Genomic DNA, 15215 nt, shown 5'->3' on the forward strand with positions numbered 1-15215 from the left:
GATTACTGTTATTTTTTGAGACAGGATCTTGCTCTGTCATCCTAGCTGAGTAAAGTGGCATGATCATAGCTTACTGTGGCCTCAAACTCCTGGGCTCAAGTGATCATCTCACCTCAGCCTCCTGAGCAGCTGGGATTACAGGTGTGTGCCACCACGGCCAGTTAATTTAAAAAAAAAGTTGTAGATAAGAGGTCTTGCTGTGTTGCCCAGGCTGATCTCAAACTCCTGTGATTCTTCAACCTCGGCCTTCCAAAGTGCTGATATAGGCATGAGCCACTGTACCTGGCCAAGATGATTATTTTGAATTCTTTTACAGGTAGCTCATAGATGTCTATTTCCTTAGAGTTTGTGCTTTTGATGGAGTAGGTACCTTTTCCATTCTTTATAGACTGGCTTCAGCAGGGAAAACCCTTCACCAGTCAGTTCATCTAGAGATTCTGTGTGGGCCATGTAACAGAATCTCTGGAGAGAATGGTTTGGTGTCTGGATTAATATTTGAGCAGGTCTGGCACCTGGAAAAACAGAAGCTGGCCAGGCACCATGGTCTACTGCGGTGGACCTTTTGTCTGGGTCTGTAGAAGCAGGCCTGGAGGTGGGATCCACAAAGACCAGCCTGAAGCCTGGATCCATAGCAGCCAGCTAGAAGCTGCAGAGGGCCTGGGACCTGGGTCCATGATATAATAGTAGGCTTGGGTCTTTGGTCCTGGATCGACAAAGTCTGTCCTGGAGCCTGGATCTGTAGCAGTGGTCCTGGAGCTTGGGTCCATGAGGCCAGCCTGGTATTGGGGTGTACTGTAGCAGTTCAGGACCCTGGGTTTGTTCAAGTAAATCTGCAGTGTGGGGTTCCAGGGGCTGGCCTGGACACTGGTGTCATGGGAACCAGTCTGGACCTGGGCAGACCTGGAGTCTGAGTCTATGTGGGCCAGCCTGGATCCTAGGCCACGGGATCTAGCCTGGTACCAGATTTCAGTGAAAAAACATAGCAAAATTCTTTACGCCTATGAGTCCTGTCCACTAGAAGAATTTAATTAATTGGCTCACTTCTTCATTTTAATGGAGGCATAACCTATGTACATTATAGTGCATATCTTAATTCTATAGCTTGATAAAATTTTACATATAAATAAACTTGTGTAACTGCTTATGAGATCTAGATAAAGAACATCTCTGTTAGCTTATTCTTAAATTGAACCCTTGATGTTTTTGGAGCACAGTCTGGGCCCCCAGATCCAGGTGAGGAACAATATATCCCTTTCTGTAAGCTCTCTTCTTTCCCAAAAAGTGCTTTTTTCTGACTGCTAAATTTTTCAGGCCATGAGTATATTGCCTACTTCAAGGGAAGCAGATATAGCTCTGTAGTCCAAATCCTATTCTGAAGCAGTGGACTTGGCCTCTGGTGTTCTAAGATTTTTTGCAGATGTGGCTTTACTTTTTTTTCTAAAGCATATCTAACTTAATTGTTTTCATTTTGTATCCATAATGACTAACAAAGTTGAATATCTTTTCTTGTGTTTATTGGCTATTTCAATTTACTGCTTTGTGAAGTGTCTGTTCAAATTATTTGCCTATTATTGAATGGTTATCTCACAGTTCTTATTGATTCGTAAGAGTTCTTTCTAATTTCTGGTACAGCCCTTCTTAAAGACCTGTGTTGCAAATGTCTTCTTTATGATCTGCTCTGTTGGTGTCCTGTCAATTGCTGTTTTTATGATTTCCTAGAACACTTTTGGAGGCCACCTCTCAATAAGTTTTGCAAATAGCTCCTACTAGAACAATTATTCCACTGTGTAGGATCTTGTTTTTCATTCTCCATTAAACAAATCCTGACCTATTGAAAATGAAGTGAGATCCTTAAATATAAATTGTGTTTTATCCAAAATGTAATACATAAACATTGCATATAACTTTTTGAAATTAAACCTTTCTATGGCATCATGAAGAATTAACAATAGGTAAAGGAATCTGAGCAGTGTTCCATAATGAAGTTTGTTTATTCCAGAGTAAAAGAGAGTGAAGAATTTATGTATTTATATGTTGTAAGGATATTGTAAATATATCTGAGTTAGCAGGTAGACATATAACCATTTTAAGGCAGGAGAATAGACCGCTAGATGCTATTGCATTGTTCCTGCATACCTTTGATTCTACGTGTTTTCATAAAGGGAAACTATAATTCATGAGAAATAAGACTTTAGACCTATAGATTATTTGTTGAATAAAATAGGAAGACATATCAGGAAGCTCAGCATACCTCATTTAAATGGGCACTGGCATCAATAAAGAAACTATTTTCTCTCAAAATTCTAATCCTTTTAAACAATACATTTTGTTAACCAACAAAAATAATCACAGTCCCTTAACTTTCTATTTTCTTATTTGAGTGATATGGTGGTTGACCCTAAGAAAACTCTCAGAAGCTCTGTGTGGTATAAGTATTAAGGGGAAAAAAAGCAAAACAAACTTAAATATTTAACCCTTGTATATAAAGACTGATGCCTAACATAGATCAACGTAATCTAAAGAAAGTTTGAATAATATATTTTTTAGAAAATTCCTCTCCCGATCAGGAATATCAGACAGCCATTAGTGTTTGTTAGTGTTTCTCTTGCTGTTCCACTTAGTGTTACTGACTTTTGTGCTTTAACCTTTCCTGGAATATCTAGCTGTACTGCCAATCTCAACAACCGGTGGAAATCTGACTGAGGAGCTTTTTCTAAATCCTGTGATGGAAACCTTCTATAATGAGGAGGCACATTCTGCGTCATTGAGAATAAAGCTATCAATCATAAATAATCCATGGCAATAAAATAATAAAGACAAAAATGTTTTTCCTTTATCTCCCTGTTTTTGTGTTTTAGGATCCCTGTAGGACTCAATTTAATGTTAAGAGATAGGTAACATTTCACCGATTATTTCTGTATACCCACCAATTCCCAAAGGGCTGTGATGAAGGCTTACTATTTAAAAATGGAAGGTACAGAGCAAAGTTAATAAGCTTTTATTCAAGAAAATCTTTCAAAGTCATTGATATAACATCTATTTCAAATTGTCATGAATATATATGGCACGTGAAAAGAAAGCAACCTCAAGAATTAAAACTCAAGTTTTACTTTTAATTCTTCTCCTATAACGAATAACAAGTACTTTCTCAAGTCCTTAAAACACTCTGGGCTTCACTTCACTCTCCTCATTTTCAGATTAAAGATTTGGGAAAAAAAGATTCCCTGATATTTTTTGCTTCGTTATTTTAAGATAAAGTTTAGTTTTATAAAGTTAGATTAATAAAAATTTAGGTTTTAAAGGAGAAAATAAAAGAGCAATATCTATTGGGAGATAACCAGTTTTAATAATACCGTAGATACATTTTTCACCTACATCAATATTGTTTTCACCTACAAACAATATTGTTCTGTAAAGATGACACAAATGGTAGATGTCAGTTTAGAAGCCCATGTTTGATTACCCATGAATAGAACATACTGCTCTTTCTCAAATTTGCATCATTAGATGGAGCCCTTGATGGAATAACATTTCAGGAGATGGAATTTTGAGGATTCACATTTGAAATGGAAGATTCCAATCCTCATACAAATCCAAAGGGAATTAAAGCTCTTCTCTTGAAGTTCAATGCACTTTAACTTGGCTTTGGGTAAACAGAGTGCCAAGCTGAGCTAATGATTTTCCCCAACTTCTACGACTGTTCTTCTTATTCCATTCACACGGCTTTGAAGTAGATAGCTTTTAAAATTTTCTAAACTGAAATTCTAATAGTCTTCCTATCCAAATTATGTGAGTCAGGGCAAAGAAAAAAGTTGAAAATACAAAGTAGATATTTGAATAAGGCTATATTTGTAGAAACTCACATAAAGGGCTTAAGAGAAGACAGTAGTGGAATAATAATGTGAAATTAGTCTATGTTTATAATAACTGTTGTCCTGTTCCCTGGTGAGACTACTTTTGTGTGTTACTTTTAAAAACACTACAGTCATCATCTGGTCACTTCTTCCTACAGCCACTATTAGTTATTTCTGCAGTGTGCTCCTGTGCACCACCACCATCTCTCCACATCTCATTCTGAATACTATACAGCTATCAACTTTCTCTTTGACACTGACTATCCTATTTGTTTTCTAATTTCTGCCCTTATCTTGTATAAAAGAAGATAATTGGTCACAATCTTGCCTCCTCTCTGTAATAGCTCTGATTCTTTTCTGTTAATGTCTTCCTCCGCATGCCAAAGACATGGCTGTCACTGCCTTGGATCCTGCCTCTGGTTTTAACCTACTACTTGGCTGTCTTACCAACTCATCCTCACCCTCCATATACTAATACATGCTGTCAGTATGTGGGAGGCAATCTTTTCTTTCATCCTGCTGTAAATATCCCAAAGAAGAAATGCATGCATTCTAAGGAACATTCATATCGTTCATCATTATCACTAATATTTATTGAATATTTATGAATGTGCTAAGATAAGTACTTTATACAGTAATGTTATTTAATTATCACAAAATGCTATGAGTTAATTACTGCTTCTCTTTTATAGATAAAGAGAATGAACGCAGCTTAGAGAGGTTAATTAGTATGCTGTAATTACACAGCTAGTAAGTGATGAAGATAGATTTTGACACTGCATCTGACTTCACAAGATGAACACTTAACCCTTGGGTTCTGTTACTCAAGGAAAGTTTTCTTCTTGGGTGTATTCTCTCAATCAAGCCTTTCTCCTGCTTATAAAATAGTCTTTTTTATTTTTGTAATTTTTCATAGATAATTGGTAAAGTATCAATTTCTACCATTAGAAAACTTTTTTTCAGATATGCAGTGTTTGAGACAAGCATAAGTCTTTAGAAAGTAATTAATTAAGTTCTTTCAGTTTTAATAATGCTCCAGGTCAAAAAGGTAAGAAATGGAGGAGCCAAGTCCTGAGTTCATGGAAATCATTGGATTTGACGTTTTATGTTTATGTGAGAACCAACATTTTTTTTTTTTACTTCCTAATTTCCTTCTATGGAGGCAAGTTTGTCTTAATTTTCCTTTCAAGGTGTTGTGAAAAAATGCCATTGTTCACCACATTGTTCCCTGGATCCTCTATACAACTTCCAACATCTCACTTCCAACATTTTTGCTAAGGGAATGCATAAGGCGTCATCCATCTTTATTTTTAAGTTGAATTTCTATGAACTAAATTAAATCTTTCATTAGATATTATACATTAATGTGGGTCTCTCTATTATAGACGCTTTCTCTGATGCTCTTTTGTGACTCCTTTTTTTCTACTGACAAATCAGAAAGTTCTCCTAGATCCTTTCCCAAAAGAGTTTTTGTGTCATCAGGCAATTACATTTGTGTTGTCTTAACCTTTTGTTGTTTGTCATTCTTGTCACAGTTAAGGAAGACAGCAGAATCCATATATCATTTGACAATTGTTAGTAACAGAACACCATGAAATAGGTGGTAAATCATAGGAAAGCCTCAAATTGTGGAGGCCAGTCCTGGATAGCAGCAATGCTGTTATTGTTCTCTATAAGCTATATAAGTGAGGATCCCCAAATTTCTCCAGCAGAGAGGGAAGTATGAGTCTGATTTAAAGATATTTTCTTTCTTTCTTTTAGCTACCTCGCTGGCTTTGAGCACAACCCAGGAAGAAGTTCAAAACCAAGAAAATGGTAAGTCTGACATGATGACAGGTATAAAGTTTTGAGACATGTTAGCAACTAAACTGTCTTTTTTGCTTCAGGCATGTTTTTCCTTTCCTTTTTCCTAGACCATAGAGAACAAGATGTAACAGAATTATATTACGATTTCAACCCTAATTCCAACATAACAACTGACTAGACAGTCTACTCAGCACATGACTTGTTAAATCATGATTCCATTTCATATTTGTCTTTTTAGTCTATTGATTTCTCTACCAGTTACATACGATGTCAGTTCTTCTAATCAGTAGTACAGATTAACAACGACTACACCCTAACATTTCTAAGATTTCTCTTATCCTTTCTCAAGAGTCTTGCCTTATTATTTTAATCATGTGGTATTGAAATTTCAGGGAGATATTTGGCTTATTTTGAATAGCATTTCTAATAGTTGATTGAAATAATTAATCAAAGGACAATTTCTTGTCGATACACTTGTCACTTTGGTCAATTAAAATACAATTGTAGAATGCTAATTGAATTGATTAAAGAAGTTATTTTTTTCTATAGAATTGTAAAGATAAGCCTTCTTCAACTTATTAATCTTAAATTAAGAATGTATTTACTAAATACCTATTATGTAGCGGGTACAAAAGAAACATGTGATGTGACTTACTGCCTTTAGGTAACAGACCATCTGAGTAAGGCTCGAATATACTTAGTAAGGTAGTACATAAAAGAAGTACTAAATTCAACGTTTTTACTGATAGATTATGTAATACAAACAAGTGATACACATTCCATAGACCCATAGGATTAAGATAATGACGAAGGGAGTCAGTCTTTCTTTGCAGTACTGTATGAGAGCAGAGTAAAAGTCGGCGATAGAGGTGCTCATGGCAGGGCAAGTGTTTAGAAAATTACTTCCACTCTTTGACCAAGTATTGGTTGAAAGGTGTGCCGCCAAAACTGTAACCAAAGGAGCCACTGTGCTTCCGGAAAAATCTTAAGGAAAAGTATTGGCAGCCACAGTAGTAGCTGTTGGATAAGGCTCTAAAGGAAAGGGTGGAGAGATTCAACCAGTTCGTGAGAAAGTTAGAGATAATGTTCTTTTTCCAGAATATGGAGGCACCAAAGTAGATGACAAGGATTAGTTCTCATTTAGAGATGGTGACATTCTTGGGAAGCATGTAGACTGAAATAAATCCTGTTGAAATGGCATCGACACGAAGCTTCCCATTCCACTGAAGTTCTGAAATCTTTCATCATGTAAATAATTTATTTATCTATCTTTTACACTAAGCTAATAATAAATAATGACAAAAAATAATGACTAAGTTATTAGAATCAAATAAAAAGAGATTAAAAGGAGCCAGATGAAATGAGCAAGAATGGAGTATACTTGATTGAATTATTTTTTCATAGTTATGTTTGCATCTATTATATGTTGTGCTATTGCAATGAACATTAAAAAAGTAGTGCTTGGAATAAGATTAATAGTAACTATTGTAAATTTATCATTTGAACCTCTCCATGCTTATGGATTTTATTATTTTAAAAAGTACCATTTTTCACACAGAAATAATATAAAACATAATTTAAAAGTTGAAATATTTACAAGTCAACCTCAGGTGTCGTTACAAAGTTTTCAGCTAAATTTTAAAATCATGTATTTAGTTTTAAGAACTTATTTTTTTCATTCTTGTTAGTTTATCTAATATTCCTTTTTGTAATTTACATTCTATATTTGGTCTTATATGTTTTCAATGTTATATATTACTTAAAAATAAACTTAAAGTAGGAAGCCACATTAAGAACAAAATAAAAGGACCATGAAAATGGTTGCAATTGATATCTAGAAATAGGATGATGTATAAAGTGGGCTGCATCAAAGCTATACTTACATTTACCACAGGGTGACACCCTAGCATCATGAGTGAAAATAAAACTCTAATACATACAGAAGCGTAATCACAATATGATGAAAACTAGCTCAAATTATTACAGGTTCTTTCTTTCAAGGAAATCATCATGAGAAACCAGGGTTTAAGCATTATGCTTAGTATTTTATAAGTTTAATTTTCCCTGACTCTAGTTTCCTCTAGATTTTAAATAATTCTAAAAAATTATCTTAAATAATTCTAAATAATTATCCAGAATGATTCTATATAATTATCTAGATAAAACTAGATAATTCTAACATCTAATTCTACTTCTTCTCTTGGCATCTGCTCTTTCCTCCTAATCATATCTTGCTTTATTTAAAGAGAAAAATGAATCCTACCTAATCCTCAAGCCAGTTATATATCAGCTCACTCAGTTCTTGAAAAATAATCCTCGATTTGTAGAATCCACTTTCTAATTACTCTCCAATCAACAGGAGTTTTGTCTCCAATGCCATCTTTCTATTGAATCTAGCTTTCAAAGTTTCAATGAGCTCAATAAGTATCAAAATGAGCTTGCATTTGACACTAACTGCTGTTCATCCTACTCCTTCGGAAACTCTCTTCTAGTAAGGTTTGATGGCATTAGCCTCTTCTAAATTTGTTGTTATCTGTTAGGTTGTTGCTATTCTATTTTATCAGTTCTTCTTCCTTAGCCTCTTCCTTATATGGTTGCATCCTCCAGAATTTTGCCACCAAAAGATCTGTCAGCCAGTCAGTTTTCTGTACAGTAGCCCAGAGACTATTTTCTCAATCCTTTTCTTTGAGTTTAAGAAACACAGTCCAGCCAGTATTGATTTCATACAGGGGTGGGCTTTGGGGCATGCACATCTTTTTCTTAAGTTTCCATCCAAGGTTTAAGGTTTTAGTTCCTGATGCTGAGAACACCCAAGGCAGATGGCAAGTGGCTTCCCCTCTGAATCCTTTTCAGGCTCATCCTTCTATCTTTTCAACTTATCCACTGCCACCACTTGTCTCTTCTTGCATTTGATTCTGATGAGTGGTTCTACTGCTGGGCTCTACTGTTGGGTAGGGAGGAAAAAGTGGTCTTGGATCCTGCATGTGAAGGTGGAGAGGGAAATAACTCCAAGTGATGTATTGTGTTATGTCAGATTCTTCAGAAGCCAATCCTTAAATGGGACTGCTTTTAAAAATATTTATTGAGAGCTCTCCCAGAGAGGGGATTTAGGAAGCAGGGTAGATAAGGAATAAAGCTAAGCAAAATGTGGTCTCATGTGCAGACTAGCTTAGTCTAACCCCACAGAGAAATGTCTGGAACACCTATTGCTCCATAGAGTTAGTTTCACTTGAGGCAAGGAGGCTAGACTTTTATGCCTTCATGTCAGAGAGCCACTGCTAAGGGTAGTTACCTGGAGAATGGGGTAGCTGTGAGTTGCTAGTAGCCAATACTCACAGCAAGTCGATGGCCACTGGCCAGTAAAGGGGATGAGGGCAGGGCTCCCATAATTTCCCTACCTGTTGTCTTCAGATGGAGGATCTGAAAGCAAATCATACTTTTTCACCGCAAAGGTTAATTCTTGCTAATGTCCTAGACGTAGACACATTCTGTCTTTGTCCTAGTATTTAGTGACTTTTAAAAACAACATTTACATATAGACAACAAAAAGTAGAAACTTTACAGTGGAGAAACCTGGCAGATACCATCTTAACTAAGTAATCAAGTTAACAGCATCAGTAAGTACCAAGACATAGTGATATCAGGCACCCCCTGATGTGATCCAAGGAGAAGGGCTCTTCTCACCTCTGTGGTACTTTGTCCAAAATCCATAAGTCCAGTTTAGTTATAAAAAAATCAGAAAAACACGAATTGAAAGACATTCTATAAAATAGCTGACCAGTACTCTTCTTAGGTATACAGGTCATAAAAGACAGGAAAGACTGTGATACTCTCACAGATTAGAGGAGACTAAGAAGTTACAAATAAATGCAATATGGGATCTTGCATGGAATCCTGAAACAGTAAATGAACATTAGTGGAAAAATGGGAAAGTTAAATAAAATCTGTAGTGTAGTTAAGAGTATTCTACCACTGCTAACTTCTTCATTTTGATAGTTGTATCGTGGTTATGTAAGATGCAAACATGAAAGGAAGGTAAGTGAGAGGTATGCAGACACTGTCTATTATCTTGGCAACCACTCTGAAATCTAAAATCATCCAAAACTTAAAATACTTTTTCTTTTGAAAATCCTTATTCTGTTTACTTATAAATGAGGGACTGGGTTTGTAATGAAGAAGAATCCATTCTGCCATATTACAGGTGCATATAGTTGACAAAATAATATTCCTATTGAACAGTGAAAAATCGATAACATAAAGGAATATTTATGTCAAGCATAATTTTATGCTACATATTCACTGAGATTATACATGACAAATGGTTGTAGTATGGCAAATAGAAAAGAGCTACTTTGTTTTCCAATCACTTACTGTAGTAGTTGCCTTAGAATGAGAACAACATATTATCAAGTCACTTTAGAATTTGCTGAAAGAAGATGTTTGGGCAAGAAGAAAGCACTCATTTTATACTTTATTCTCCATTTCCCCTAGGTGTTTGGCAAGACCAGGATGCACAATGGCAAGGTGAGATCCTGGTTATCTCTTTTTCTTCTAGCATTTGTTTCCCTAAGTGGAATATGAGATTTACTGCATTTTTTTGGTGAATGATATGAAATAGAGGACAGATGTTCATGACTGGAGGGCTTATTGAGAATTATGTTAAGCTGTAAGTAATAGAATTCTTGACTAACTGAAGCTTAAACAAATAGCAGTTTCATTTTTGTATATAATGGGAAGTCCGGAGGTAGACAGGCTCCTGTATTTCAGCTCCTCTGTCTTCCTTTGGGGGTGCTCCACCCATTGCAGGACACCCAGCAGCCCTGCCTCACTTACTGAATACAGTTAGGGAGCTCCAGTGCTGTGACAGTCAGATCAGCCAGCAAAGATTTCCGAAATGCTCCCATTTGAGATCCACTGGGCACATTACTCCCCTGAAAAAAATCAGGGTTCTATCAGCAAAGAAGAGGAGAAAGAGAACTTGGGCTAGCACTCCCTGCCAGAGAAGATAATGAAGTAGAAAATAAAGGGCAGCGTTATATTTATTTACTTTTACTCTCAGATCAGGGACCGACTTGCATTTGAAATTAGTTACCGAGTACCTTGTGCAATGTGCAAAAGTAATGTAACATAATGTAATTCTGCCACCTGAAACTGGGACCATGTTACGCATAGCAAAGAGGGAGTGAGGGAAAGGAAGGTAAGAGACATCACTATCATCTGATAAACAAGCAAGAGTTGGAGAATAATTACTCACAGGGTAATTGAGAGGATTGAACAAATTCATAGTGAAAGAAAATGTCACAGAAAAATGAGCTATGCAGGACATTTTATCAAAACTTTTTTCCAGAATTAATCAGACTGATGAAAGAAAACATTGTAGTATGTATAGCTCCTCCACGAAAAGGATTGTAAGCTTCTCCAATTCTGTTACTCTCCTATTAAAGGAAACTAAGGGTTATAGAGAAAAGAAAAATTCATCTTTAGGCTGAAACTAATACTTGATTGATTCTATAATTCTACTATTTTTCCTTTTTTTTCTTTTTTAGGAAGTCAGTTCAGACAACCATGTTAGTTTTATTTATTGTTTAATTTACAGATTATGTGTGTGTGTGTGTGTATTGTTTTTTTCTTTTCTTTGAGAGACAGAGTCTTACTTAGTCACCCAGGCTGGAGTGTAGTGGTGCAATGACAGCTCACTACAGCCTTCATCTCCTGGACTCTAGTGATCCTCCCACTTCAGCCTCCCAAGTAACTGGGACTATAGGCACACACCACCACAACTGGCTAATTTTGTATTTTTTGTAGAGACAGGATTTTGCTATGTTGCCTAGGCTGGTCTTGAGCTCCTGGGGTCAAGTGATCCTCCTGCCTCCAGTCTCTGACACTATATTTTTACCCTTTTCTCTTATGTACAGTGTTTCCAAGTCTATGGTATAATGAACATCGGGAGTTAATATATTCATATGTTTAATTTTCTTAACTTTCTATAGTGTCATAATGGCGTAGAATCATTATGGAAGTTTATAATGCTCCCTGTCATTTACTAATCACTGATGATATTTGTTTGCATTTTAATAAGAAGCCTGTAACCTAACTGACCTCATGTAAAGGGAGAAAGCTATTCCTGTTAGTCCTAGTGAAATTTGATCAGTGCTTCTTGAATTACAGTAAATGTGAACAGATAACATATACAGTGTGCAAAAACTTCTGAAAATAGCTCATTTATGTAGATTACATAACTAGAGTTAAAGAATTAGGGACCCTTAGCATTGCAAGGTACTTTTAGGAATCTCCTTGGATTTAATTATTCTCTTTAGCAGTAATCTTTGTCTAATATACTGTAAATTTTACTAGTTTATCTTTATTATCTATCTTGTCCACTCTTTTTTGTTTTTTTCTGTTTACTGCTGTATCTGGAGTGCTGACAACTCTGGAATACACAGTAGGCACCCAATACATACAAGGGAGTAAATGAACGAATTAAAGCTGTCTGTATCTGCTGATCATCCACAATTTAGATGTCCTATACTACATTCCAGGTAAGCCTACATTTGAACACATCTGGTAATTTAAAAAATGTGTACACGTATGAAAATATTTTAATATATAGCACTGCAATAAAGCTCTATTAAAATAGAAAAACAGGAGTTGAACATCTTTCCATACTGTATAAGTAATTTCTTGGCCCCGATTTATTTCAAATGCACATATTCCAAATGAACATACACATACTAAATCTATATATATTTTGAATATATACTTTCCAAATATGTATATAAATATTTCAAATATATATTTTCTAAATATATATATTCCATACATATGTAATACATATCAAATTATTATAATAAACAGGTTGGATTTAGTCTAAGAGCCAGTTTATAATTACACCTTAGAAATATACCTGGTAGTGCTTTATAGTGCTTTTAAAACATGATTTAAGGAGCAAAATCAGCTAACAGAAGAGCATAATTAAGGAGATTATAGACATATCTTTTATTTTTATTTATTTATTATTTTTTAATTTAATTTTATTATTATTATTATTATTATACTTTAGGTTTTATGGTACATGTGCGCAATGTGCAGGTTAGTTACATATGTATACATGTGCCATGCTGGTGCGCTGCACCCACTAACTCGTCATCTAGCATTAGGTATATCTCCCAATGCTATCCCTCCCCCCTCCCCCCACCCCACAACAGTCCCCAGAGTGTGATGTTCCCCTTCCTGTGTCCATGTGTTCTCATTGTTCAATTCCCACCTATGAGTGAGAATATGCAGTGTCTGGTTTTTTGTTCTTGCGACAGTTTACTGAGAATTAAAATCATCATTCTCAGTAGACATATCTTTTAAAGAAATTAAATTCCTGGTGCAAATAAGAGAAGGTAAAAAGCTCACAGTTCCTTTTTTCTTTCATAGTAGAGGGCAAGCCGGGTATGTGTCCTGAATTTATAGAATCTTTTGACACAGAGCAACAGAGCCACAGTCAAGAGTCAAGTCAAAAGAAATTTAGACCCCATCTGGGCAAACAGGCCTCTAAGCAACAACCTAAGATTTCCACCTATTGTTCTGGGGTTCCTTGTATAAATGATTATGACTGCAGAGATCTTAGGAAGTGCTGTGGTACCTTTAGATGTGGCCTGAGGTGCACACATCCTCTTATGATTGACCCTGTATTTTTCAATTCACCTCCACAATCCAAGGCATAAGTAAGTATTGGGCAACATGATCTCCTCATCAGTTCTCTGACTCTCTTAAAATACTTTCTGTACCTTTTGTCTTAGTATTCTTCCAACCCAACCTCCTATTTTATATTCTATTATAACTATAGTATAGAATTTATAGTTAGAATGGTCTAGAATGTAGTCCACTTTCTCTATGACATATAAAAGGGCATGCCATCTCAGAAGAAATTCTGCATATACACCACCAGATTTCAATTATTTATTCATTCAATGAACATTTATTGGATGCCCACAATATGTAACACAGTGAGAATGCAGGGATGGACATGACAGATGGAACCCCTATGGTTATGCAGTTGATAATATTAGCATATGGTCCTTATCCTTCACTAAGCAACCAGATCTCTTCCTTTCTTTTATTCCCTTCTGCACCCCTTCCATCTCTAAGGAAAAGAAAGCATAAATCTCACATCACTTAAAAGTTAGGCATCAGTTTTAAGCCTTGGTTGAATTACTTTCTTCTCTGTTTTCCTCCCAGATATTGGATGGAGAAATGGATTCAGATGGAGGCATTATTGAGCTTATTCTTGACTCATCTCAGTCCAAACATTACTTTCTCAATCGTTGTTCTTAAAATCTGCATATTAAAAGCTTATCATCAACTATTTTTGAGCTCTGTGTCTCATTCAAGGGTTTTGATTAATTTTGAGTTCAAGGGTACTGGAAATAACTGGATTAACAAAGCATATGGTCTTCTCTGCTGTCCAACTGGGATACTTATGGACCAATGGGGCATCCCAAAAGTTTCTTTAGAATATGAAATCTAAGGGATTCTGGAAAATATTCAGAATACGCACATTTCAATGTAATCATTGAAATGGCCTGCAGATAATTCTGAAAGTCCACATGCCATACAGGTTCTTTGTTCTTGTTTTATTTTGTATGTAATTGGTATTATTTTAATCTTTTGTTTGATATTGATCTAATCTTTTACTATTTGTTTTGGGGAAATATATGGAAGAAATCCATGCCAATGACATTTACTAATCTGCTTAAGTTAAAGCACAAAGTAGACTAGTGAAATCCATGGGAGCCATCTCTTATGATGTCCACTTCAATATGACAGATTTTTCCCGTTTGTATAATTTAAACTTGTTAATTTAAGAAATAATTAATGAACTTTAATGAAGCCTACCTTTGCACAGATGTGCTTCATAATATGGCATGAAAATGCATGAAGCATATGGATAGTACCTTGTGTGAATTCAATGAACAAAGAAATTGCTGGTATAAGCTATAGCTGACTATGCTGGCAAATATTCTCATTTGTTTTTATATTTTATTCAGAGATGGGGAAGAAGAAACTCCAGAAAAAAGAATTCCACATAAATATTAGTATGTTTCTTTTATACTTTTTCAAAGAAAACTTGTTAGAAAAAAAGAAAAATTATGTTTACTAAAAGGTAGTAGCCAAAAGTTGCATATAGCTCAGCATTGTATTATGTTGCTCAAGGCTTACATTCAATATACTCCTCTGCAAAGCTGTAATTCTGATTTTGTTTTACTGAGTCAACGAAGAAGAAAATTATTATGTTCCCATAGTACTGAAATGAAAGTGAGCTTGCAGTTGGAGTGATGAAATGAGACTAATCTTGCTGTTAGTGTCTAATTGTCGCTAAACATGGCAGGCCTTAGGCACTTTGAATATCAAGAGGTAGGTTGATGATAATGCTAGTCAAAAATTGGAATTGACCACTTAACTGCTTACTAAGTAAGACTACTTCCGACCACCATGAGCTGTGTAGTGTAGCTATCAACTTTTAAAATTTATTTTTATTTACTTTGAATTCCACAATTAATATATAAA

The 15215-nt window shown here is 35.4% G+C and overlaps 1 long non-coding RNA gene and 1 pseudogene across 1 annotated transcript in view; both read left to right on the forward strand.

Moving 5' to 3' along the window:
• LOC129010591 (uncharacterized) overlaps nt 1-14020 on the forward strand; it is a 28921-nt gene extending 14901 nt beyond the window's left edge. Inside the window, exons 2-7 of the long non-coding RNA XR_008493034.1 lie at nt 5616-5669; nt 10152-10184; nt 11008-11068; nt 12080-12199; nt 13083-13372; nt 13887-14020. This is a non-coding gene — a long non-coding RNA (uncharacterized LOC129010591). The remainder of the gene's footprint in view (nt 1-5615; nt 5670-10151; nt 10185-11007; nt 11069-12079; nt 12200-13082; nt 13373-13886) is intronic.
• Nucleotides 6536-6838, forward strand: LOC129010590 (10 kDa heat shock protein, mitochondrial-like; annotated as a pseudogene).
• Nucleotides 14021-15215: the final 1195 nt, after the last annotated feature.

The sequence above is a fragment of the Pongo pygmaeus genome, chromosome 10 (genome assembly GCF_028885625.2).
Source record: "Pongo pygmaeus isolate AG05252 chromosome 10, NHGRI_mPonPyg2-v2.0_pri, whole genome shotgun sequence".
NCBI classification, from domain to species: domain Eukaryota; kingdom Metazoa; phylum Chordata; class Mammalia; order Primates; family Hominidae; genus Pongo; species Pongo pygmaeus.